Below are 27,670 nucleotides of genomic sequence, written 5' to 3'. Positions count from 1 at the left end.
TTCATACCATAACACTCCAAATACAGGAAATCTTGAACCAACGAACTCCTCAAAAGCTGAGCAATTACAAACTTAAATCTACTTCTGATCCAAAACTGCAAAAGCACCTGATATCTAAAAAGTAGCCTGCCATGTGCTGCCTGCAGAGAACCCCCTATCTTCTTCAATTCTAATTAATCTTTCAAGCTGCTTCATTTCCAGCTGGAAAAGAGCAGCAGCAAAATACCTGCATCTTACAGGCTAATTCATGAAACAGCCTTTCCCCAAACTAGTCAGCGTCACTGCTCCTCCTGCAACCTCTGAGTTTTGGCACAATAGCTGATACATAATTCCCTAGCAACACATCCTAACTAATGTTTTCCAATTACCAGTGAAACATACAGTGTATTCAGTTGCATTTTATGGTACTAAGAACTAATAACTACACAATTTCTATGTTAATACTATCTGCTAGATAAATTCAAATGCATGGAAGGAGTAGCCTTTAAATTAAATTAGAAGATTTCATAGCTTTACTTTTCACCACACACACTTTAGTATGCATTCTATTTACAGGCTTTTTCCCTATTAAAATTTCACTATTTAAAATGCAGTTTTGACCAGTCTGTCAGGTGTCTCCTGTCACCTTCACAGCATGTTTCAATGGTATCCAGCTAGGACTTTTACAGATTACTAGATCAGAAGAGTTCATTACAGTCTATAGTCTTTCTGCACAAGATGGCTGAATTCAAAGACAAAAAAAATGATGACAGATCTGTCACATCCCTAGATGGATAGCTCCAGTTGTTAATTACATGTACAATTAAACGTCCATTGTTTATTTTGATTTTTCTAACTTTCCTAATTGCATTCCCAGAATCCTGTAACACCTTTGTCATCCAAGAGGCTTCCAGAGAACTGCAGCTTTTTTTTCATAGCCTTACCAACTTCATTTACTTTTCCTTCCCTGAAAACACTTTTAACACAGGTTCCGGAATTAACAAATTAAAATATGACCATTTTTCTTGTAGTGGCATTGACTACAAAAGGAAGAAGCTTTGGACCCATTTTTATGTAACAGAAAGAATCATGCATCTTCCATAGCACTTATTAATATACTATGTCCACTCCTCAGCATTTTTCCCTTGGGATGCAATTTGGAGCACTTCATTGTTAGGAAAAGGACCAAAAGATATGAATAAGTTTAGCCAGTAACTAAAAACTTCTTTCAGCCTTTTGAGATAAATTTAGTTCTGGAGTAAAGCAAAGCTAGGACACTAGCTGTAAAGGAGGCTACTTCCAAGGGCTTTGAATAAGAAAACAATTTCTGAAGAAAGAAATGCAGTAATAGTCTCTTCTGGCACATAGTGCCAGAAACCCACACCAAGCTTTGTTTTCTGTAACACCACCACTGAAATCAGCAAACCCATACATAAATAAGGTGCAGATCCAAGACTAAGCCACAGGGGATGAACTGGAAGTCAGGTCAATATTTTCTGAACACATATACATATATATGTATTTTACTAGCATGAGTAATTAAAGTTGCCTGTGTTAGTATTGTGTCCCTGTTATTAAACTTACCTGCATTTGTTTTAAAGAGAATCGTGTTTTTCAGGCATCCATACAGGCTAAAACACTTTGAAAGGTTCAGGTAGCCATTGCAATGGAAGAAAGGCTTGCCATTTTGCAGGGAGTATCTAATTCAAACTTTGGCCAAACTATAAACATTTAAAGGATCATTCATCCCCAGTAAGGATGTACTAGAATTTATCAGCTAAAATATTCACAGACTCAGTTTGTTTGAAACCTGCACTGCCCTAGTACAACAGGAGCACAAACACATCTGAACTGACATTACCCTTGTCAGCTCTGTATGAATGTTTGTACAGGAGAATGTGTTTTTAGATATTAATAAATGGGCCATGCCAAAACTACATGCAAGAACTGTGTGACACATGAAGAAGTTGGACTTACCCACAAGAACAGTATCTATGTTATTTAAACTCTGTAAGGAAAAGGGGTATTGAACCTTTACATTTACCCCCCATCATTTATAGCTTCTCGATAATTAATTCTTCTTTGAATCTATGAATATTTCTAATGTTTGGTGGAGACCTCCATAAGAAACATTTTTTACATTGTTTCAAATTAATGTATAAATGAATTTAAAATATGTGCATTACATGTTGTGCTCATGACGCATCTTCACACACCTGCAATGTCGCGTGTCACCCTGCATGGATTACCACCAAATACATAGGTATGGAGCTCATTCAACTCTCTACATTTATTTGCAGGATCTGTTTCTGTAAGTATTGATGTCAAGCAACAATTTCCTGAACTGCAATGTAGTTAAATTACTTTCTTTATTGGTCTGAAAGACTCAAAAGGACATGGGGGAAAGAAGGAGGGGACAAGAAAACCATAAGAAAACAACAACCCACAACCCTGCCTTTGTATTAACTGCCCATAGAAGGAAAGGTTGTTGCTCTGATAAGGCTGAACTTTGCAGGGAAACTTCTCTTAAGGAATTTTTGTCTGTGATTATATCCCCTGGAGCATAAATTACAGAATAAATACAGGGTAGCTGCTGGGATTTAGCATCATTTGTTGTGATGACTGGGCGGCTCAGTCCATTGGAAAGCTACAGTAACATGTCGCCCTGTATACTGCCCTTCAGGAATTGCAATTTCACAGTTTGATTCCCAGCACTGCCTTGCGGGGCTGCTACCATAATGAGTTTCTGGATCTTCACACACCATGTGAAAGATTCTCTTTGCTGTAGTTTCCCAATAGGGAATGTAGAAAACACTAGCGGAAAAGGTAGTTAAGTCAAAGCATATCAACACCAAGAGGGCAGAATGAAGCACTCTGAACACTTCACTGGAGGCAAACATGGACTTGTCTTTTTCTTTGCTGCACTGTCACTGTCTTTTCCACTTCAGCATTACTATTTCAGAGAACCAGTGCAGTGGCTTTCACACAGCCAAGTGCAAGGATCACACGGGGAAGTAAGGAATGTTGTGTTTCTGCATGGTCTTGAGTAGAAATTGCAAACTGTGACTTTATACACTGGGAAGAGCAATTAAGTCGAAAGAACCCAGAATAAGTGAACCAGGATACTTCAGATGAGGAAAAAAAAAAATGATTTAATGTATACAAGCTTTACAATAACTTTTTTTTTTTGTAATAAAGTTCATGTCTTTTCAGAGCAGTCCAAACATTATTTCTGTAAGTGCCTTCACTTGAATATCAAGTGCATTCTTTTCTATAAGTGCCTTCACAAAGAAATAACATACTTGATGCAACCTCTTTCATTAACTGCTTGTCTTTTACATTTTAGATAAGTGAGTTTTTAGACTCACTTTAGAGTGACACCTTAATAAAGCAGGGCTGTAAACCTCAGCTGCCTTTCCTAATGGTCACTAAAATCTCAGTTTCAAGAGCATTTGTCCAGGACAACTGTTTTTATGTAGCCAACAGCTACAATGTAGGTGTACGTTTGTCTTCAAAGATTTTACTTCCAAGAAGAAAAAAAAATAAAAATAAATATAATAAAGAAGCCTATGGATGAACATAAGGAAGATGATAGGTGGCCATTTTGTTTCTATACTTTGAGAGTTGCTATAAGTTGCTGCTTCAAAAGCAACTATTTGGAAAAATAAATCCCATTTTTGATTTTGTCTACAAGTGACAGGCAAAGAGCCCAAGCAATTCAGTAAGGTTAAAATACATAGGTGGATCCATAAAAGGGTGAGTGCAGCTAAAATATGCAAAACTGCACATAAAAGATTCCTCACACAGGAATGGCAGAATATATCCACTAGGAATTATTTTGAAAACAGTTTAACTGTGTGGATAAAAAGTTGAATGGGTAAGAGGGAAGACAATCACACTCCTCACACAACTATATTGGTAGAAATCACATATACAAATAAAGATTAAAGCTCCAAACCAAAACATTCCTCCCAGGGAACATTTTGGAAATGAAATTAAAGATGCAAAAAACAAACAAACAAAAAAAAAAACCTGCAAAAAACAGTGTTCAAAGAGTACCCTGCACAGTTTCTGCAGGATTTTAGAGAGAGAAAGGATATAGAACAAAAATTATACATTTGTGTGTGTGTGTGAAAGGGGGGGGGAGGGGGGGAAGATGTCAGCAGGGAAGGGGAAACAGGTGTCTAATTCAACCTTACTGAAAAAGTCACAAATGTAAAATCAGAAATGCACAGGTAAATCTGTGTATGTAGAATATCCAGTAGTATCCAAACAAAGAGGGATGCATTTCTAACCCAGCAGCTGGCTCTTACAAGCAGAACCAAATGTAAAAGAATAACTAAGAGTCAGGATACACAGTGAGCATATAGCCCTGCCACAGCTAGGATGTTTCCTAATACCCATCTGAAGTTCCCACGTCATAACATGTGCTGTTTCTCATGTGCTACCCCAGTAACACCAGAGCCTGACTCCGTCTCCACCACCCCAGCCAGCAGCAACCCATCACTGGACTCACCCCTGTACCTTAGCATCTGTGAGGGGATGCCCCCAGCTGGGCATCGTGCTCCAGCTGCAGTCTCACTGGTGCTAAAGAGAAGGGAAGGATTGCTGCCTTCACTCCTGCTAACATGTCACAGGACATGGCTGATGTGGCTCTGCTGAAAGCTGCAGGAGGCCCCTGTCAGCCCATTCCAGCCTCTGAAAGGCAGAGGATTTGCTCCATCATCTTGATGGGGATTAAGGTGAGGCTGACAGGCCTGCAGCCCACCAGATCCTCCTCCTTTCACAATTATCATGAAGTTTGCTTTCATCCAGCTAACAGAAACCTCCCCCAGTCACTACGACCTTTCCAAGATAATAAACAGCATCCCTCAGCAGTCCTGGATACATCCAATTTGTGTCCATTAACTTGTGCACATCCAACTTTTTTCCTGGTGGTATCACCATTAGGACAGGAGATTGCACCTCCATAGGAAGAGAGCTCTGCAGTGTGAGCTATTTTTCCATCAACCATTCTGGAAAACAACCGAGCTGTGCTGGCACTATGGCAGCCTTTCTTTAAATTGCTCTTCAATGTGGTAGAATTGATAGAGCAGGGCAGGTAAATGAAGGCAAGGCAGAACGGATTAAATTCCTCACTTAGCTAGTAGAGCAAACATACTTATTTCTCCCTGAATTTGTCATGAAGAAAATCCAGAGGACTTGAAACTAACACTGCCACTTTAGAAGTGGTGGTGTGCCAAAATAAAGGTATGAACAGCTCCCTAAGGTGCATATTAGGATCTTGTTCAAAACCTGCTTCTCCATTGCTCTGCTTCTTCAAAGGATCATCTCTTTCCTACTCCAACTTTGAAGCAAAACAGACTTGTGATTAGAAACAGCAGAAACAGCATTGAGGTGGTGGGATAGGTGGGGAAGAAAATTGCGAAAGGAGAGCTGCCTTCCCACTATGTGCAGGTAACACTGCCAGCTTCATCAACTATAGTATCACATATACAGCATTCTGAATTTATTTTAGATATTTTTAATCTCCAAATTCAAATTAAGCCTCCTCTAAATGCCCACCCACTTGAGAAAGACAGTGGAATTAATTCTCTGAAGTTATATTTGAAGACACATGACAGTCACCCCCTTAAGGATAAATGTGCTATCCAAAAGAAGAGACTAGGAGAAAAATAAACACCAGGGATGTTAAGGCCTAACTTAAGGCTACTTTGTGCATTATGCAGTGAACAAAGCGGCTAAGAATGAAGACGGCCCATCAGTCTTAATGGCTGCAAAGGGATTGACAGATTTTGTCACTCTGGACTGCCTCAGTATCTCTGAAATTCACAATTTAAATTGCGGTAATGCTGCTTTAACCAATTTTAATAACTTCACTGGGAAGACTCCTCATTCTCTTTATACACGAAAGAAGTACTGGAAGGCAGTTTTGGTAAGGAGGTTATTACAAGAGGGCAAAGAAGAAAACCTTCAGACAGATGGACACCTGCAGCACATCCCTGGTATTTGAAGGAAATGTCATTTGCCAAAACAATCTGATACTAATCTTGAGAGTAACAAACCCTGCCTGCCTAACTCTGGACATCACATAACTCACTCTGCAGTCCACTAATATGCAAGTTTTCACTTCTGATCTGGATTTTGCTGCTCCAGAATCATTAAGGCACCTCATTAAATATGCAAAGCATCACTAAGCCATCGGTCTACTGTAGGAGCCAAAACAGCATTTACTTTCTTTTTTTTTAATCTTCTGGACCTTAATTGCCGTATTGACAGTAAAGAAACAGTTGTTTACCTTCCAAAGTCTCAGGAGTGCCTGCCAAATTAATCCTTTAAAGCAGTGTTTCTTCAACTCCAGAAACAACTAAGTAGCATGCAAAGCAGCGAGATACTCCCTTAAGAAGCAGTAAACACACATACTGCTTCAAAATTAACCTTCACCATTACAACTTGTCAAAGATTTGTTCTTTTCTGTTTCATGTAGTTCAAAGGTTCTGGAAGGTGGGTGGTTTCTTAAAGCACAATCAGATAATTTTTCAAATTGTATTCAAAAGACTTTTGTTACCTAAATATGTACAGTGGCCACAATGTATACAGGAATGTTGGTGAGGAGATACTATCTAGAGTGAACTCACAAAAACTTAAAGCACCAAAACAAACACAGTTATTTAAAATTAGACTCCTGGAAAACATGCACATTGCAAAGCCAAGCAATGCTTTAAAAGCTATGAAAGACTGCATAATACTAGTCATCTGTGATAGGATGTCAGTGCTGCACATTTTTGGGCATAATTATTTTTTCCTCCCAAAGACTGACTTGTCACCCACTCTGTTGATAAATTTCAAAGAGTTGGAATTTTCCTATAAAAATTGACTCTTGTCTTCTAACTGAAACAAAGCAACAGCAGTTTCTTCTCAGATGATGCTTATACATTACTTGTAAAGGAAATGAAAAGTGCAGCAGAAACAGTGACAAGCGATTCATGTTTTGGTACCAGATCAGGGGCATGTTTATAGGCTTCTACAAAAATCAGCGACATACCCTAAATTTTTGCCAGTGGTCTCCTCACACACTCCTTTAAGTGCTCAGAGGTAAAGCTGGGTTCTCTTGAGGTAGAATCTTTCCCACTGTTTGTACTGCGACCCAAGATGGCTCTGCCAGAAATGAAGCAGCTGGTTAATGGACAGAAGTTTAAAAGTCAAGAAACAGATGCATGTATAGATGCATTTCAGCATACAGGACGTAATACAGACATGTTATTTGTATCTGAAGGCTTCACCATTCTCTTTTAAGGTCCTCAGCAGAGCCTTTATATGCTCTCCTATTGCTACCTCTAAATTTCCCTGACTCCCAGTTGCTCTCCCCAGAATTATTTCAGCTTGGGAATTTTAAGAGCTTATTTGCAATAATGAAGCTGTAACCAAGGCAAAAGGGTAGTAAATTTGAGAGTAAATATGTGAGAAATGAGCCTTTTGGTGTAGCTAAGTTCCGAGCAAGATCAAGCAGTCATAGCATTGTTCTAGGTCTAGCAGGAATACCTGTAGCAGGAGGGAAATCAGGAGCACAGAAGGACACATTTTTTAAGTGCCCTGCTTTGTTTAAACATATAAACTCAGGCAAAGATTATGCTATTGAACAGTTTTAAGGCAACTTTCCCATACCTTCTCAACCCTCTTAAAAATATACAAGATGCACTTAATGTAAAGGTAAGAGTCTATCATAACCTTCTCATAATGAAAACGTAAGCAATATCTTACCTCTCTCTTCAGTACAGAATTTTGCTACACATGGTACAAAAGGCTGCTAAAACTATACTGATTAGCATAAAGCACCAAAGAACAAGGTTCATGTTTTTAAACTATGTTTTTCATTTTGCAAATTCATTATGTAGCTCCTCAAGATTATTAACAGAAAAATGAGCTGTTTTGGATAAATAATTTCAGATAGCATTTCATTTTCAGATCTACTCCCCAGCCATCATAACACAGCATGACATTTATGTCCCACTACTCAAGACTGATCTTTACTTGAGGAACAATCTGTACATTGGCAAGCAGAAGAATTGGTTGCATTAGTTCTGCTTTGGATGGGCCAATGTTTACAAGGAGAGCATCTAACTGCATCAATATAAAATTGTCGGCAGTAGCCAAAAGTCCATGTCCACTGTGGCTTCAAATATTGTTGACAACAAATAGATTGAATGTGGGGTAGCAGTGGAGGGAAAAAATTCTAACACTCTTCCATGAGGAGAGGCAGGGGGACAGCACAATTTCCCTCCTGGAATGTGACTATTTGCTGTCCATGTGGACTTCTGTGGCTTCTAAGTGCACACAGCTACCCACATTCTAACTCAGCAAGCAATAGTCTAAAATTAGTGTTGAAAATCCACGCTGGATACTGAGCAGTGCTCTAGGAACTTTATATATAAGCCTTTCTCCCCTCTCCTCCCACATCAATTATAGGCAATGTTGCAGGAGGAAGAAAAAAAAGAAAGAAGTGTTTCCTTCTGCAAGAGAAGCCACGTGTCTTTCACACATATTAATCCATCAGCATGCTCATACATGTTCACTTCAGATTCATGGTAGCCTTCCTGCCTAGATGTCTATCTTTGGCAGTGCAAACAAAAGAACATACAGAAAGCAGAACTGCAATTGCCTGCCAGAGACCGTCAGTGAAGATTGCTCTTTAGTATTTCTTTAGTCCCAGGTACAACAGCTTCTAGATTTAATTCTTTGTACAAGAGAATCCCTGCTCTGCATAGTCCACTGTGATAACTATGCATTGAGATAGTTTTAAACAAAGACTGAGAATTCCACAGGCCTGAGACTATAAACTAACATAAAACAAGATCAGCTTGGCAGAAGACTAATACTGGAAAATCTAACAGAAAGCAAGATGTTCACAAAGGCTAATGAAACCAGTAAGAACTGAAGACTGCTCTGAGAGCAAGCTCCTCAAATGACCTGTGCTTACTAGAAATGTTTATATTTAATGTCCAGGGCAAATGATACAGCACATAATGGCATTGCAGTTATGGCTAAGCTCCCTGTCAAAAATGAGAAATATTCCCTTTCTCTCTTCAGTGCATCCCACCAAGCCCTTGAAGAAATAAGGCTGTTCACCCCACCATCTCAGCACAGGAACCATTTTCATAAGAAAGACTGGGAGAGCTGGGACTGTTCAGCCTGAAGAAGAGAAGGCTCATGGGTGACCTTATTGTAGATTTTCAATACTTAAAGGGGGCTTAAAAAAAGGATAGAGAATAACTTTTTGCTTGGCAGACAATGACAGAACAAGGGGGAATGTCTTTAAACTAAAAGGAGGAGATTTAGATTAGAGTTTAGGAGGAAATTCTCCACTCAGAGGGTGGTGAGGCACTGGCACAGGCTGCCCAGAGAAGCTGTGGATGCCCCATCCCTGGAGGTGTTGAAGGCCAGACTGGATGGGGTTTTGGGCAACCTAGTCTGATGGGAGGTGTCCCTTACCATGTCAGTGGGGTGGAATTAAGTGATCTCTTCCAACCCAAACCATTCTATGATTCCTGAAAAGATTAAGATCAGTATCATGACCGGACATTTGCATCTGCCATCACACAGAGAGGAACACAGCGCTAAAGTAACCATCAACACTGCCTTGTAGTAATGGAGCTGCAGTTCAAAGTTCAGAGAAAGCCCATTCCTCTGACCAACAGTGCCCATAGATAGGGAGAAAAACATGTGTTTAAGAAAAGGTTTCCACCTTCGATTTATAAAGAGAAGCCTCCTGGACAGAGGCCTTGAGTGACACAGAGGATCCTGAACCAGATTTGGCTTTGTACCAGAGGACAACAAATGCCTGTCAGGGCCCTGACAGCACTTCCAGCTCTGGCTGTCTCCCTTTGCCACCACGCCCAGGGCCCAGGACCCCGTCTCATCTCCAGTGCCATCAGTCCCTGCCCCAGCAAGGCCAGGCTCTAGCTCCCACAGCCCTGCCCACCATGGGCCTCACAGAGACAGGTCACTTACAGGGCCACAACCTGGCCTGGCCCTGGCCTTGTTCCTGCTCCTCTCTGATGACTCCCCAGCTTGTGGGAGGGTGTCCTGGTGTTCAGAGATTAATTTCTTGGGGTTTATCTGGCAAATGTGTGACCTGAGCATAAGCTTGGTAGAATATGAGACACTCCCCCCATAATACAGTTTTGATGACAGTTCCCAAGCACCACCAGTACTTCTGTCATTCTTACAGTAGAGCCTGAACTTGGGAGTCAGCTGCAGCAAGAAAGCACAGATTTTGTTTCCCTAGATCTTGCTTTTGGTGAAACTGAGATGGACGAGCTTCCCACAGCTCCTGTGGCAAAGCCTGATGAGTCAAGCAGCATTTAGGTTCTCTGAGTTTCAGAGCAGAATATAGGAGGCACCTTATCTCACATAAAGAAGAGCGGATTTTATGTCACTTACTGAACCCTTTCAACAGGTCAGTTAGTAGCAGAATCAAAACCAATCCAAAACCAAACCAAAACCCCAAACCCACCCATTCTTAAGTTCCAGCTAGAGCTAAGTTTTGTGTCACATTGGTCTGAAAGAGCAACAGCCACATCACATCAGCTAGAAGAAGATCCTATGACACTCTTTGGGGGAGGGGGGGAGAAAAAAAAAGCAGTGGATAGGGAGAATAGCTTGATGGTTTGAGTAACCTGACTGCTCAAAGTTGTGTTTTGTACAATTTTCTGTAGCGAGGTTTTGTTTGACCACCTGGATGCTATGCTACAGGCATTTAACTAGCTGCTCTTTGAGTGCTTTGGAGTACATGCCTCAGGCATGAAAGGCATTTGACCACTCCAGTTATTATTCCACGTACAGTCTGTTACTATGCCCCAACACACTGCCATATAACCAGCTATTTCCTCATATATTCATGCCTTTGGCTTCGATTCCAAAAAACAAATCCCTTGCAAGACTAGTTCTGTATTCAGTCCAATCAAAGAAACCATCTGCTTGACCCAGGATTTTGCATTTCCAGCTCGGAAGTTATATTCACTTTCAGTGACCAGGCATCCATTCTCTCTGCCTTCTTGTCATAAGTCTTAGCAAAAACTATACAACACAAAAAATAACAAACAAACCCTACAACTCTAAGTCCTCAAAATACCTTTTTTTTTTTTTTTTTATTTTATGATCCATTGAGTGTGCTGCTTTTCCCCCCTCCTTTTCAGAAAGAAAAGCAACCATCTATAAGCACATTGTTGGAACAATTGTCTCCCAAACAATCAAGTCTCTCATAGCAGAGAGTTCTCCTTTGGGAAAGTTTGTTGCTAAATATCAGTTCAAACAGCAGGTTCAAAACATTGCCCTTTTCTGAGATTTGACACCTAGTCTGATTTCAGTGACCCTCTAAAGTCAAGCCATCATACCAGCACTGAAATGTTTTTCTTTTCTGTGTCTCTTGGCTATAAACATCATTGTAGTTACTTTTTTCCAAACCTATTATTAAACCTGATTGCAAAGTGTCTGAAATGTTTTATTAAGAAAAACTATTAGCTCATCGGCAAAGTTTATACTGGAGGTTGTATCTCCTGGGAAGGTTGGTTCAGGTGCATGTAAGCAGAAAGTGATATACTTCATGTAAGTGAAGAGCAATGCTCCGAAGCTACACCTCTACAATTTTTTGTCATTACCAATGACAGACAGACACTTAATTTCCCTTCATCTCCACTTAGATTTGTACCATATTACTTTCTCCAAAGTCTTTCCTACCTCTGGAAACATCAGGGCAAAAGCACACAAAGGGAATAAACAAGTTGCCTCTCCACTGAAAAGGCTTTAAGTAGGATAAAGCTATACAAGACCCAGAAAGCAAGGTAGAGTCAAGCACAGCAGATACAATCTCACAAAGTCTGATTTCAAGTTTTGTCTGTGTTACTGATATGATAGGGCTAAGAAGGAGGGCATGTGGCCATACAGGCAAACAAGAAGTTTTCTCACAAATGAAACATAAATATGAGAGGATGTGTCATGCAAAACAACAACTGTATAACTGATTTCCTAAAATGAGTCACACAAAAATGCACAGACTTGCAGGTTTTTTTTGTTTGTTTGTTTTTTTACTGAAATCAGCAGACTAAGAGACCACACACCGGAGCACTGTTCAGAGTAGTATATCTTAGTTCACTGATATTGAGTGAAACAATTAAAAACTTCATTAAGCCACAGGCACACAGCTAACCCTGCAAAATGGAGACAACTTATTTAGCACACTTGCAGATGTCGGTAAATCATAATGTTTGTTTGACTTACCTGTCATAACCTGATGATCTTTAGCAACAAGATGTGCATCATGCAATGACTCTGCTCGCTGGAAATCATCCCCTACAAATTATACATTTTATTTCATATTAAATAGTTTATCATGGCTTTTTATTCACCTGTCCACACAGTTCACCAGATGCTTTTAAAACAGGCCCCTGACAGAAACATAACTTGCCTACCTCTTGATTAAGAAAGGGAAAAATAATAAAGGAGAAGCTAAGAAATTCCTTTTCTTTTTAAAAGCAGGATGGCAGTTGTATAAGTATTCCCAACAACATTTTTTCTGCAAAACAGAATGAAGAAAAAACAAAACAACAAAAAAAAAAACAACTATGAACGCTCAAACAGCATGTATAGCATTAGTGTTTTCCTCTGTCCTTTTAAAGATTTACTGTCTTTGAAGTTATTGCCTCTCAACAGTCTGCCACAGTAATGTTGCATAATGCTGACAACCCAGCCAGAGCTCACAGGAGAAAAAAAATACAAAAGTTCATGAAACAGGGTTGACAGGAAACAAGATTCCCTTGACTTCATAGTTCCTCCACCTGGGTCCTTCTTTCTCTGGAAGTCACGGGACAATAGAACATTGTGTAACCCATTAACTTGCTGGTCTGTGGCCAGTGCAATGGATATTATATGCTCCCTGTTCCATTTATTTTGCTATTCATGAGCTTGTTGGTCTAAACACTCCCACATATTAAACATCCCACCAGATAATTAAGAGCGAAGTACTGTTGCATTACACTTCTTTTTAAAGGGGTAATCTTAATTTTGATGGATCTCTGTATATTTCAAGGTATTAAAACTATTGGAATTTGGACAGATTATAACATCAAAATGAAATAATTTCCTGCTTTAAAAAAAAAAAAAAATGCAAAGCTTACCACTTTGGAATATATAAGAACACCTATCAGTAGGGCATAGCATCTTTCACTTACAACATGATAAAGGAAGCGGTATGGGTATTTCCCATGTCAAAATGGAGATCAGATCTCCAGGGAAAAACAGCTGTGTTATTGGCAACTCAACATCCAGGTAATCTTGTCCTGGAATATTTAAGGTATCTGGGTAGGAATTAGAAGATGAAGCAAAGAAGCACGAACATCTGGAAACAATGAATTGCTAACTCAGCCTACATCCCACATGAGACTTCCTTAAATATCACGGTTCATCAGTGCCTTTCTCAAGTGGGGTCCTCTTCTGTGAGGAAACCAGGATACTAACAGGCCCTCTTACACCCTCTTCAGCCTGTAACATGTAACTGCAATGAAGGATTACAAACGACGTAAGGAAAGGTTTTGGTGTGCACATGCTAGTTTCAGGGGACCTGGGCTTCAGAGGACCAGCCTTGGTGCTCAGCCAGAGGGAGAGGGTGAAGGAACATTGAAAATGAGCTGACAAGTCCAAGAAAGCAGAACTTCAGCTGATCCGACCCTGGTTTTGTAAAGTTTAACCAAGTTGCACTGCTGCAGCTTCATTTAGGGTGGAATAAGTGATCAGTGCTCAGCCTTTTTACAAACAGGGTTTAAAAAAAAAAAAAAAAAAAAAAAAAAAAGGAATCACAACACAATACCACCACTGCCACCAAGCTAAGAAATATCAGTAAAGTGAAGCGATTAAGAGGAGCATCAACAATAAAATCAATCAAATATTAGATACGACTTTGCTTACAACTGCCTATGCATATTTTTGAAAATATACCTAGTTTATCTTTTCTTAAAAATAATTCACATTTGCTACAGGCAAAGAGCCACTACGGTATAGCTACTGTCATTCTAGCTTACCTTTATAGCCATCAGTCCATGTAGCCACGACCCTCGATACATTCCATTATTATTACCACCATCCAAGGCAGAATAGCATTGCAAAATTTCTTTGACTGTAGTTAAACAGATCATTTCCTTTTATTTAATACTGAAAAGCAATAAGATGTTATTAGCAGGTGGAAGTTTTAATGCCAGTTTATTAGTACCACTGACTTGGTGCCTGCTGATAGTTGCCGTGAAGGCCAAAAGGTTAACAAGTGTTGGCTGGGATTAAGCAGTCACCAGGTGTTTTCCTTGTGGTTGATGGAGTAAAGCCAATTGAAATTATCAGTTTAAAAACTAGTCACTAACAACTCTTTGTTTAAACATGGAAACATCACTTTCACACACATAAATAAATAAATAAGGAAAAAAAAAAAAAAAAAAAAAAAAGGATTTTTCCTTTCTGTTGCTGGAATAATTTTTACATAATTTGTAACAATTAGAGCCAGCAGCAGCCAGCTTTCCCTCAGACTTCAACAGCTTCCTCAGAAAACAGAAGTGCAAAGAATGTGTAACACTTCACATTACAATAATAATGATCTGTTCGGTAAAATAAAGTTTCACAGCTTTCTGAGTTTTGTGAGCAATATTTAAGGCACAGAACAGGTGTTAAATTTTTTCTAGAGGACTTTTAATTACCTAATTCATATCAGTAAAGAGCTGTAATAAAATAACAAAAATCTGATTAAATATGAACCAGGCAGCACAGATAATAAAAGAAATACACACTGTTGTTTTGGACTGAATACACTGGTATTTGGTCCAAAGTAAAGCAGATGGCAAACCAAACAGGTAAGCACCCACTTTATCTTGCAAATCCTGTGGTTCTCTGATTGCTCATTTATTTGAGGTACTTCAACACATCTGCAAAATTAAGCAGACAGAAGAGATGACAGATTTGTGTTGCAGAAATTCACTGTCAGAGGATAAGAAAAAACTATTACCATATGTACAACAGTGCCTTTAAAAAACACATCCATCAAAACCAAGTGATATTACCTGAGTTTCTAGGCTCTTCTCTTGTACTTCCTCCTGTGTAGGGCTGTACCCCGATCAGAGTTCACCAAAGCTGGAGTCCAGTCTATCAGGGCAGCCCTTTTGAACACATCTGTACATGTGGGCATGCGCGTATCTTTGTACACATACCAGGTAGACATTTTTATCAGTCATTAGCCTGAGTGGCCTTCTACCATGAAGCCACTAACAGGAATTCCCGTATATGTTTTCACCTTTTATAACTTCATCTCATTTTGAAAAATATTTCAAGACTTCCTAAAGCAGAGTGAAGATCTCACTATACTGTTATCTAGTGGCTTTGACGAGGTCAGGATTCTACACTTGGTAGCTAATTCTGAATAGAAAGAAAAATCATTTCCAGCTGGGGGTGGGAGGAAGGAGTGGGGACAGGAGGACTTCTGTGCAACAGAAATATTTGAAAACTGTTTTCCAGGTGAATTCTACTCCCTGAGGAGGGGCTTTCTGTCTTTAGGGACGTGCCTTTCCACAGTTGCAAAGCATTTCAGGCAATCCATTAGAAAATCCTGATATTAAAGTGTTCAGCCTCATTCCCTGCCTGTCCATTCTACTGCATTTTCTGTTCATAACCCTATCATTCTCATAGTGCTGCTAATGACAGCAAAATGCTCTCTTCCCCGTAGAAATTTCAGAAGGATAAAGCTGAAGTATTCTGCAAGGACAAAGGGTACATTAAAACGAGCCATGGAGAATATGGTAATCATGACACGAAGAAAACAACCTCTCCAGGCAACCTATTCCAGTGTTTCTCCTTCTTCATGGTGAAAAATAATAATAATAATAATAAATCCTTAATATCGACTTTGAACTTTCTGTGCTCCCATTTCTGCCTGTTGTCTCTCATCCCGTTCCTCCCATCAGATGGACACTAAGGGCTCCCTCTCCTCAGCCCACCCTTCTCCAGGCTAGACAAGCCCCACTCTCACAGCATCTCCTCCTGCCCCCATGTGCTTCAGCCCCTGACCAGCAGCAACCCGCTGCTGGGCTCACTCGGTATCTCTGGTACCAGGGAGCCCCAAACCAGGCACGGTGCTCCAGGTGCTGTCTCACCAGTGCCAAACAGCTAATCAGGGGAAGATAATGTGTTTGACCTGCTGCCCATATGGACCCCAGGGCTTTTTCTCCAAAGGTGTTCCCTCTGCTCTAAGCTCAGCCTGTACTTTGTCATGGAGTCATTTCAGCCTGGGGGCTGGATGTGGGACTGACTTGTGCTGAACTGCTGGAGGTACCAGCCAGACCATTCATCCAGCCTGCTGAGGTCCTTCTGAAAGGGAGCTGGGCCCTCCAGCACAGCAAGCACTCACCCCAGCTTACTACCATACATTTACTAAGAGTGTGCAGTATTTCACCCTCAAGTTTGTAAATAGAGAGGTGAAACAGCACTGGCATCATTATCAATGCCTGAGAGATGCCACCAGAAATCAGCAATGTCATTTTTTGATCAATTTGTGTCATTGATCACAACATTTTGAGTCAACCCAGCTTTCAACCACTTTATCACTCACTTGCGCAGTCTGTATCTCACTGGTTTGTTTACAACGATACCAGAGATTGTGCCAAAGGCATCGCTAACATCAAAGTAAATGACAGAACTGCTCATCTCATTGTGGGAGGCATTTGGGCCAGATATGATTTGCCCTTGGTAAGTCTTCAGTGGCTGTTTCCAGTTACCATCTCATTCTTTGTGTGCCTGGGAATGGCTTCCAGGGGGATTTGCTCCATCATCTTCCCAGGACCTGAAGTGAGGCTGACCAGCCCAGAGCTCCTCAGATTCTCCTGTCCTCCCTTCTTAACAACGGGTCTGAAATTTAACTTCATCCAGCAAGCAGGAAGCTTCCATAATCACCATGGTCTTTCCACCATAGTAGACAGCATCCTCCTGATGACATTGGCCAGGTCTTTCAGCTACCTGAGATGCAACCTGTCTGGTCGTATGGATTTCTGTACATCCTGTTGGCTTGTGTTTCCTAGCTCTGTCTGCTGATGGATGTAATGCTTCTTTCCAACACACAGGCTCAGTGACCTTAGAAAACAGAGGACAAAGCAGAAAAACTGAGACAAAAAAAAAAAAAAAAGCATTAAGTACCTCATCTTTTCCCCCTGTTCATCACTAGGTCTCCTGCCCCCACAGAGAAGTGGCTTCATGTTTCCTTCCCTTCACCTTCCTATTGCTTCCACTGCAGTTGTAGCAGCCCTTCCTCCCTGTCTCACGCTACTTTCGGCTGCTGCTAAACTTGGGCTTTGCTAGCTTTACCCCTGCATTTTCAGGCAGCATCTCTCCCATGCTTCCTCTGAGGCAGCCCATGCCCATTTATATCCTCTGTGGGCTTGCTTTGTGCCTCTGAACTTGGTGAAGAGTTCCCTGTTCATTCATGATGATCTTCTGCCCATAGTAGATGACCATTCTGCTTCAGGGACATCACCCTTGAAGATCCTTTCCATAAACCAAGACACTATGTCATCTAGTCTGTCTGAGTGACAATGGAGGTTACATTTGCATCCTTAGATGTAATTTAGGCACTGTGAAGCCTAAATTCTGTTGATTACAATTTTTCAACGAGAAGACAATCTCAAAAAATCTTTTTTTTTTCTTTTTTTTTTTTTTTTCTTTTTTGGGTGGGTGGGATTGCTCGCTATTTAGGACTGGTAATACATTTAAATTCCCCCCATACCTAAATCTCACTTTAAATCAAGAAGTACTGCCTCTCACATCTTTCACTTGCCTCTGAAATCAGTAAAGTTCTTGTAATGTTTTCCTCCTCTTAGCAAATACAAGCAAGGCCCAATCCTTTGTGACTGTAATTTCTATCAGATATCCATCTCGTGGAGGAATCCCTTTTGTTACTCAGTAAGCAACTTTTCCTTATTAAATTGGTTGAAATTCAGCAATAGCACTATACAGTGCATTTTTATTAGCACGTTAGCCAAGAAATGATTCAAGAACATAACTGCTTTTCTGAACTGGATTTAAATTACCATCAATCATTCAATAAACTACAACAAGATTTCCCCTTCCTGCACATTTTGTCAAACGCTACTGCATGTTTTCCTGACTAAGGCCTATGGTGGCCAAAAGGCATCTCTGAGAAAGCTACACTGTCGGACTTGGACATGCAGGACACAATATATGCTTTAAGAAATGAGATTGCGTTTGGATTTTATCCCTCTCTCCCATTATTTCATCTTTCTTCAATACTGCAGTCTTCACAAGAATGGCATATCATCATTTTTCAAAATGTGTTTTGACATACTGCTCACATAATCACAGCAACCAGTTTTTGCAATTTATTGGCATATATATTTATTTTTCTCACTATTCCTTCATGTTCCTTTGCTCAGTTTTATCCACTGCTTTTGGCTTTTCCCTTTAATGCAATCCAGCCCCATAATAGCCTTCTTTACATGTGTATACAATTCCTGTTTGAATTGCCCCAGAATCCAATTGGCTGAGCAGCAATCCTGTAATTACTTTATAGAGACACACTGCTCTCCCTAGCTAATCCAGAAACACATCTGCCTCCAGAAAGTTATCAATAACCAAAGCACATTTAAACAGGTACAACCCCAGTGCAGGAAGATGCTAAAATGGTCAAACCTGTACCTATTCTGCAGCTAAACAGAGGGCAGTGCAGTGCAAGAAGGGTAGTCTGAGGCCTTTGACAAGGCATTACCCTGCTTTCAAGTAATATTCAATAATTTTAATCTAATGTCATGTCAGAACATACACAGTAATCCATCAGTAACCCCAATTATTATGTCATTTCAGGGCAAGGTATGGTCTTTTTGTATCTTCTTCACATGCACACACACACACAAAATCATTTATTGTTAGGAATTATTCATGTATTTTAGGTATATATACTTCACTCATTTTCCTTGGGCATTTAAAGTTAGCACCCAAAACTGTTTCTATTTGACAACAGTTGAGTAATGCTTACAGCTTAGTACAGTACAGGCTCACAACGTAACAGAAATAATGTTAAATAACATGGTACAAGCCATCCAGGGTAGAAGAATGCATTCCAAAAAGTAACATTTGTGTATTTGTATCCTGTGACTAGACCATATCTAACTGTTTCATGAGAAATTAGCTACAAAAAGGCCTGGTCATACCAGTGATGGAAATCTTCTCTGTTTCCAGGTCAGGAGGAGGCTGCATTTTGTTTTCCATGTGTCTTCAAGTTATCTTATGTACATTTTTTAGTCCAGTTAAGTTTCCTTAAAAAAATTACGTAGGTGGATGGTTTTCACTGTGGACATTTTAATTTCCAGCTCTGGTGTGGTTCTCCTCGGCGTCTGGAGGCTGCAAGTTCTCTCTGCATCTTCCAAGACAGACAGGACTGAGACATGAAGGACTTGCAGGCAATGCAACAGGCAAATCAGATGCTGTCCAACCCAGGAGCAGAGCACATGCCAGTGGACCTCATTGAGCTCCTGTAGCTCCTACAGGCCCCAAGGTTCCCAAGTCAGAGATACCACAGCACACACCATCATGGGACCACCCAACTGAGCTTTGTGTCACAACATACACAGGGTACAGGGAAACAAAGTAATCCTGTATACAGGACCTCTATGTAGGAATTTCCAGGATTATGGCCTTAGAGCCCCAGTGTTTTCTTACATGCTTGTAGTGTCTTCATGCTCATGGGAGTGTATGGATGAAGTTTGTCTATGTGGAGAGAAAAAAACAACACAAGAGTTAACAGAGTATTTTAAAGCTGTATCTGTTTTTAAGACATTTTTGTATCACTGTACAACCAGGGTGGGAGGTGGGACATTCAAAAGCATTCAACAGAACTCTACTATTGAAACAAAGGGTCTAAATCTGCTCTTGCTAAGATTGGTGGCACTGCTCTGCCAGAGAAAAAGGTGAGGCTGATCAGCTGAGTGATTTAACCCCCCCCCCCTCGCAGGACACAGGGAACGATGAACACCAACAAGGATGAGTTAGTTGAAAAGGTGGGGGGGGGGGGGGGGAGGGGAAGGAATCTTTCCAGACAAGCCTAATTATAATAATTTTGAAAACATTAGCGTGTGAGGAAGGGAACACGGCAGTTTCAATACAGTTGGATCTCATTAATGAATTTGACAGGGTGCTTCACAAACATCTTACATAAAAGAACTAGTTCAAGTAAGCCTGAATATGGATTTGAGGTACAGAAAGCCAACTAAAAGAGTATGGCCCAAAGGTAATAGTAAAGTTCAGTGGGGAATTTCCTTCATGTTTTCAATATATATATATATATATATATATATTTATTATTATTATTTTATTTTTTTAAAAAAGAGATTTAAGAGTTTAACAGCCCAGGTAAAGATGAAAGGGGAAAGAGCTGAGAAAGATCCAGAGTCAACATGGCAGATCAACCATGCAAGAAAATTAAGCAGCACACACGGTCTGTAAAGCTCTGTAAAGATGCAACTGTCATTTATATCATTCCACTCCTTGTCTTTTTTTTGTTTGTCTCTTTCTACTGGTACATCTTGTCTTTTAGACAGTCTTGTCTTCAGAACAAGACTTGTTGTTTTGCTATGTGCTTTATTCAGTGTTTAACAAAATAGGTCCCTGAATGGCTGAGATTCCTTACGGTATTACTTCAATATAAATGTTAAACAACAATATTATTGTTATGCTATATAGCTGATCCACATCAAGGGATTTGGAGTTGATTCATTCATCATTGTCAGCCAGGCAGTTTAAATTCCATTCGAGCCCATAAGCAACAACCTAAGAATAATGTGATCACTTTTTAAGGGTATGAAGGGAAAAGGAGTCTTGGGAACAATCTGAAATAAAGGAAGTTCACTTAATAACTGAAGCCAAACTGGAGCTCAACAACTTGATTCGCATTACTGTACATTATGGGCTGCATCTGTGAGTTGACCTGAGGTACCACAGGACTTGTCTGCAGGATCTTTCTCAAGCTGGCATTGGGCATGTGCTTGGCGTTCCCAGGAATAAAACACCAGGGACAGAGCTCCCCATGCGCTCTTGGACCCACTGCCACATGCCTAAGTCATGATGCCACTGGAGTGGAGCCAGAGAAACAAGATGAGAGTCATTTCCAAAGGCACACACACAGTGCTACTTGCCACAGTGGTCGGTAAGGTTTTGTAGGCCACTTGGAGCCACCAAGTGCTGGGTTTTGGTTTCCTTGTAGGCTGCTCCTGAGACTTTCCTGCTTTACAATCCAGTAAAAGCCAGCAGGCCCAACACAGCAGCTGAAGCATTGCCTTGCCAGACAGGATACCATGAGACAATAACTAATTCAGACATAAAATACTGAGCTCAGTAGTGGACTGGTTGATTCCACAGCCACCCTGCAGACTGAGACTGAAAGAACTCAAATAAGAACACTTCCCTGAGATTAAAGCCTTCATTTGCTGTTTGGACACCCTTTCTAGTCTCACAGTAAAGCTTCTGGGCTCTCCCAGTCTCAGCACTACATGTCCTTCCTTGCAAGCTTGAATATAACTAAGCTGTTCTTTTGCATCCTTCCATCATTTCCAGCCTGAGTAATGTTTCTGGAAGTCCTTCTATTTTACCCAGTCATCATACTTGTATCTAAAGTGACATGTCAACCATCAAAATGAAATGCATCGAACTGCATTAATCTCCTATGCAAATACCAGATCTGAAACTTAATTACAGATTCCAGATATTCTTAAGCAAGAGCACAGAACTTGATATGGCTCTAGTTTCACTTGAGGTCTCATCTATATATTCATCAAGCAACACAGTGCAGACCTCAACATGGATTACCCAATGACAAATACCATAATGAAACTTAGTTCCTGTTCTTGACTATTTCAGAAGTGGTACCAGAGAGAAGCCTATTAGGCATATATCATTTCTTTGGATACAAATTAATGGAGTATCTTCATATGGCAGCCAGGGACCGAAGGCAATTTAATTGGGTAAGATGTAAAACCAAGGTCTTGACCATCTGTGTTCAGTCAAAACCCCAAGGGATTTTTACAAGATTGAGCATTTGGCCCATGTTTTGTCCAAATGCCAAAACAGATAAAATCCTGAGCATGTGATTTGCACTGAACATCTCATTTGAAAAACTATTTTGACTACAATCCAGGCCACATATAAACACACACACACACACACACACATATATATATAAAAGCTGGTGGATTTTACTTATTTATTTTTACAAAATTCTTTACAAGGAAAAGCATGACAAACACAGATTGAGATACCTACTAGGAATTCGGATGTCATTTTCAAAACTCCTTTTTTATGACACTTAACTGTAAGAAATAAAGTTAGAAAAGGTAGATTGAAAAGCATGAGTTCAAACCACAGTGTTTTCTCTGTATGATACAATGAATTTGATGGAGGAAAGCATATTTGTTTGTTGTTTTTTTTTTAAAAAAAAAAAATCCTCTCCCTACAGAGACAGTTTTGTGTTTTGTTTTTTTTTTTTTTCTTCCTCATTTTAAGTAACAGCTCTGGGGTCAATAAACATTCCCCACAGAAAAATATTTTCTTTTATTTCTAATTGCTGTACTTGCTCACTGGTTGCCTTCACTTAGGAAAGTGCAGCAGCTAAGCACTCAGCAGGCCATGAACTCCTGCATCTCTCATGTTGCGTGACTGGGTACCCAAGGGCAGTAAAGCAACACTCTCAGATGCCTAACAAATGCGCTCAACTTGAAAGAGGCATGGGTGTTGCCGTGTCGGCCTCTGAACACGCTTGCCAGCTATGGGGCAGGAGGAGAAGAGAGAAAAGCACCAGGAGAGGGAGCGGGAGCAAGGCAGAACACACCACACCAAAACTTGGTGTCACAAAGAATGCAGGGTTTGTTTACTAACTAGGATGTCAAGTGCTTTTTTGAAGGTTGGGAATTTTCATATTGACTTCAGGGATCTGACTGCATTTTGTCTTATGAATGAAGAACTTGCTGAGGCCTTGGGGTTTTTGTGTTTTGTTTTGTATTTCCTTCATTTTGCTGATGTGCTTAACAACAGAAATACATGCATGAAATTGTGATTAATAAAGGCACAACACTGTTCAAAAAGGCCTAAGGGAATTCTCCCGATGGCCACGCAGAAAGCTCTGTGTTTTGGATGGCAATGCAGGGAGCTGGCCCCCACAAGACAGGCATCGGGGCTGGGATATCCCCCTCCCTTGCCACTACAAGAGGTGAACTGGAAATGAAGTGATTTGATCCTTCTGGTGAGGAGGGTTTTAAAGCTACTGGGTGATGGCGGGAGGTAGAGAACGGCAATATCAAGATAGCCAGCTCCCAGCAATTAGTCTAACCTTTGAAAATCCCAGTCCAATTCTTCCTTCAGTTTCAGGTGCCCTTCTTTATCCTTGTCAAGCCAGGTAGCACATACTGTGGGGAAACGGAATGGAAAATGGAGGGCTTCCTTACAGTCACCTCTGCAAATATCCTTATAACTATTTTCTATATTCATCTCATTTTGTCCTCTAATATTCTCTGCACAGCAAAATGCAAGAGCCCACAGAGCTTGCTACAGTCCTTGAATGTATTTCCTATAACCCCATTGCTGTTTGGTCTTTAACTCCAAGCTTTTTGGAGTGGTGACTATGATTTTTGTTATATGGTTATGCAGCATTGCTACATAGGCTACTGGTCTTCAGCTGTTACCTTTAGAATTAATGTGAAATAATGCACTTATGCATTTTCTATTCAACTGAGATCTCCTTTAAGAAAGTTAAACATATCTATATATAGATATATATAGATATATATAGATAAACTGACTTGAAAGCTACGATACCAATAAAGTTGTGCTGTTTTATTAATTGTTGTGTTACTCTCTTCAGATGAATGCATTATGCAGGAACTAACACCACTGAGGCTGTAACAAATTAAGTATAAATTTCATAATAACGTTTTGAGACTGATTATCATTAAACACTATTTGACTTACTGATAACATGCTAGACCAATCATACAGTATTCTTAGATGTATTCACCAGCCATCTCCACAGCAATGGCTGTCATCAGGGAGGCAAGGAACATTATTTAGCAGAAGACCATTTAGGAAAAAAATCTCCTACCTGACATCTCATAAAGCAAGTACAACACATTATTTCTCATCTATATGTTGGAAAAATAAACCTTTCCGTGTTCCTAGGTGTTCATACCAGTCCTCTGAAGTGAAGACCAAAACAAGGCAAAATAAAACAGCACATCCAGGAGACAAAAAAAAAAAAAAAAAAAAAAAAAAAAAAAAAAAAAAGTTAGTTTTCTTGCTACCTGGTGCCTTTTTATTTATTTAAATTTTTATTTATTATCTCCTCCAGATAAGCTTTTTCCTTGTGCTTCCCACCCCTTTAGTTCCCCACCCCGGGTATTTCTTCAGCTTGTAGCTAAGACACCACCACTGCCCCTTACTGATTTTGGTAAATTGTAGATTAAAACTGCTGCTAGGGATGGCTAAGGACCACAAACCTGAGCACTACAGCCCTTAGTATGAGCCTTAATTATTCTCCATTCACAGGAGCTCCTCCGATGATACTGTAATGTTCATTTGACTGATGTGTGCCATCATGTGGCCAAACTCGGCAACAAACACCATAACATCGCAAACCTTACTTCGTTCAGTGCTGCAACTTTAAAAACACGATGGAAGTGAAATAGAGAGAGACTTTGCTGCACAAATGCATTCATTCAGGCCTGTCTCTCCAGCAGGAATTCAGGATTTCTCAAGTGACAACGCACTTTCTATCCCTGAATGGCTGCTGGCTAGTCAAATAAGGGTTACAATCTTTGTACCCCGCTAAATATATTGCTGCCACAAAAATTAAACCCTCATGTGTCTTCAGGAAGTTCTGCATTTCTAGTAGGTGCCATTATATCTTTGCACATCAGCGGGGAGCTCCATCCTGCTGTACGGCTGCAGAGGAGGTGCTGAGCGACCACCCTGCCAAATGAATCAAGCTGATTAGCTGTCTGGAGCCGGCTGCCGGGGGCCCAACACAGAGCGGTCACCTTTACACATAGCAGCACACGAAAATTGCAATTTCAAAAACATTTAGACACTTACACTAAAATAGCAAATCCAGCCGTTTTCGGGAGTGTGGCTTAACACAATTTCATGGCCTCACCGCCTTGCTGAGTGGTATTTTCTGCTCCTTTCTCTTCACGAGGCTAACGTGAGTGATTAAAGCTGGCAGAGCTGACTCGCCCCAAACGCGGCGGGCTGGACTGCGCGGTGCTTACAGCCACAGCACTGGATAGGAGCAAAAACCAACAAGGACACATCAGTCCTTGAGCAAGTGGTCACAGGTCAGGCTGTCTTGATCACAAACGCAAACCATAATGTGGTTCAGCGACAAGCAACTGCAGTCACCTCTCCTCAATTCATGTATATAAATATTGGAGCCCGTAAAGTAAGGCTTGTACTAGAGAATAAAATGAAATGCAAACAACCTATCAGTCTACAAAATGAAAGATCAGAGCTCGAGTTTAACTTAAACGCTTATTGATAGGGCTTAGAGGCACACAAGACCACCACAGTCATTTTGCATGACCTCCTATATACCACATGCCACTACGTTTTATGCAGTTACCCATTAATCAAGCCAAATAACTTTTTCACAGCTCAAGGATGTCTTCCAGAGAGGCACTGAGCGTTGATTTAAAACACAGCACCTAAAAACTCTTCCTCAGGGAGCTAGCACCAGAGGTGGCACACACACAGCTAAAACTGCCTCACGCCTACATCAGAGTTTGCCCAGCATCAGCCTCCAGCTGCTGATTTCTGCATCTTTCTATGCCGGTCTGAAGAGCCCCTTAGTACCCAGTACTTTCTCTCCTTGAAGGCACTTATATTTTGCAATCAAATCATCTCCGTCATCTTTCTGATACCTACACAGAATTAACTGGCTTTCCATTTCACATTGCTAAGAGTCTTGTGGATGACTTTGGAGCCTGTTTTCTATACTGGCCATAATTTTTAACATTAAATCATAAAATACAGTTATCAGAACTAAGTACTTCAATCAACAGAGGCTTTGCCAATGCCCTACAGAGATAAAATCCTGTTTTTTTCTCTCCTTCTCCTCAATACCTCTTTCAACAACTCCAGATCTCAGCAGGCCTTTTGGACACAATCTTGCACTGAAGACTTGAGATTCTTGACCTATGCACCTAAACAATTTCCGCTTGTGAAGATATGGCTCCCCATTTCAAAGCTATCACTGCCATCCACTGTTTCTAAATTTGTTTCTTCACTCTTGGCTGATTTGAAATCCCTATCATTTGAATATGAATTGTATGAATGGGACTTACATGTAGCTAGTCAGTGATCAAGATCTGAAAGACTGTTATTTATCCTCAGGAAATATGTGTATAATTTAACATTATAATGCCATTTGAGTCACCCTACAAGCTTTTAATGAGCCATAAGGTGTGTTTATTTCCAGATGATGGCCATAGATGCTGAATACCATGGGCACAGGATGGGCCACTAAGATGCATCAATAGTGCCACTCCTGTTTTCAGGAATGGCTTCCCCACTGACTACTACTTTTACATCTGGAAAGTTCCCAATAAATTAACGGCACAGTGACAAACCCAAAGTGTGCTACATCTTGAGGCAACCATGGTATTAAAAACTGTTCATCAAGGTCTAAGGCTATTATATCCTCACAAATATCAGAGTACTCAATCAAAAATACTTTGCATTTATTTGAGTTGCAATCAGTCCCAGGAGGGAGACAGTGTGGTTTATGTACTCTTTCCAATATTCAGACCTTTGAAGCTGCCCTAAATTATGCTTGTACATAGTCTCTTTCTGCTGCCTGTGCTGACCTGAGCCCAAGTGACACAAAATAGCTGGATGGACTCTAATGCCTGAAGTTTCCTCCCTCTGAGAGGACCTTGAGCCAGGCAGTTAGACAGCCTTTACAGCTTCCTCAAACCTCTGAAGCAGCAGATAACCACTGGAGGATAGAGACCATGCCAACATAACAGAGAATTTATCTCCCCTAGGACATAAAACCTTTTCCTCACACACAAAAAATAAAATTTACACAAACCACTGACCAACAGAGCTGCGAGCCATACAGCACTGGCCATCAAATATAGTCTTGGTGAAAAGAACGTGAGATTCAGAGAAAATGAATTCCAGAGCAGGAGGCCTTTGTCACATGAAAATAAGAACTCACTAACAAAGAAAAAAGCCCCACCCCTGAATGCCTGATATCTATTAATTACTAAAAGGTACCATAAATAACACTTCAACTGCAGAAGAAGGGCTACAAAAGTCAGGGATTCAAACTAACACAGGAGATGATAAAACAATAGGTTTGTCAAAGTGCTCTAACAAATGGCAGATTGGAATCAAATTAACATACTACAACAGAATAAAAGGTGGCTTCATAAGGAAGGACTTGTTATCTACTCCGTGAAGGAGCAAAATGTTGATTTACATGAAGAAAAAAGCAAATGGCAGCAAATTTAACATGTGCCCAACTCAGAAGATGGTACAAGTTTATAGCACAATACAGCAAGAAGGGACCTTAAGAAATCTGTGACTCCATCTCCCATAGTCCCAACACAGGACC

At 40.4% G+C, this 27,670-nt stretch overlaps 1 long non-coding RNA gene across 2 annotated transcripts in view; it reads right to left on the bottom strand.

Moving 5' to 3' along the window:
• Nucleotides 1–18,379: 18,379 nt before the first annotated feature.
• LOC106016517 (uncharacterized) overlaps nt 18,380–27,670 on the bottom strand; it is a 34,168-nt gene continuing 24,877 nt past the window's right edge. For both annotated transcript variants that reach the window (XR_005261500.2, XR_011803887.1), the window contains one exon: nt 18,380–19,779. This is a non-coding gene — a long non-coding RNA (uncharacterized lncRNA). The remainder of the gene's footprint in view (nt 19,780–27,670) is intronic.

The sequence above is a fragment of the Anas platyrhynchos genome, chromosome 1, assembly GCF_047663525.1.
Source record: "Anas platyrhynchos isolate ZD024472 breed Pekin duck chromosome 1, IASCAAS_PekinDuck_T2T, whole genome shotgun sequence".
NCBI lineage: Eukaryota > Metazoa > Chordata > Aves > Anseriformes > Anatidae > Anas > Anas platyrhynchos.
This window is presented reverse-complemented; position numbering and strand designations above follow the sequence as displayed.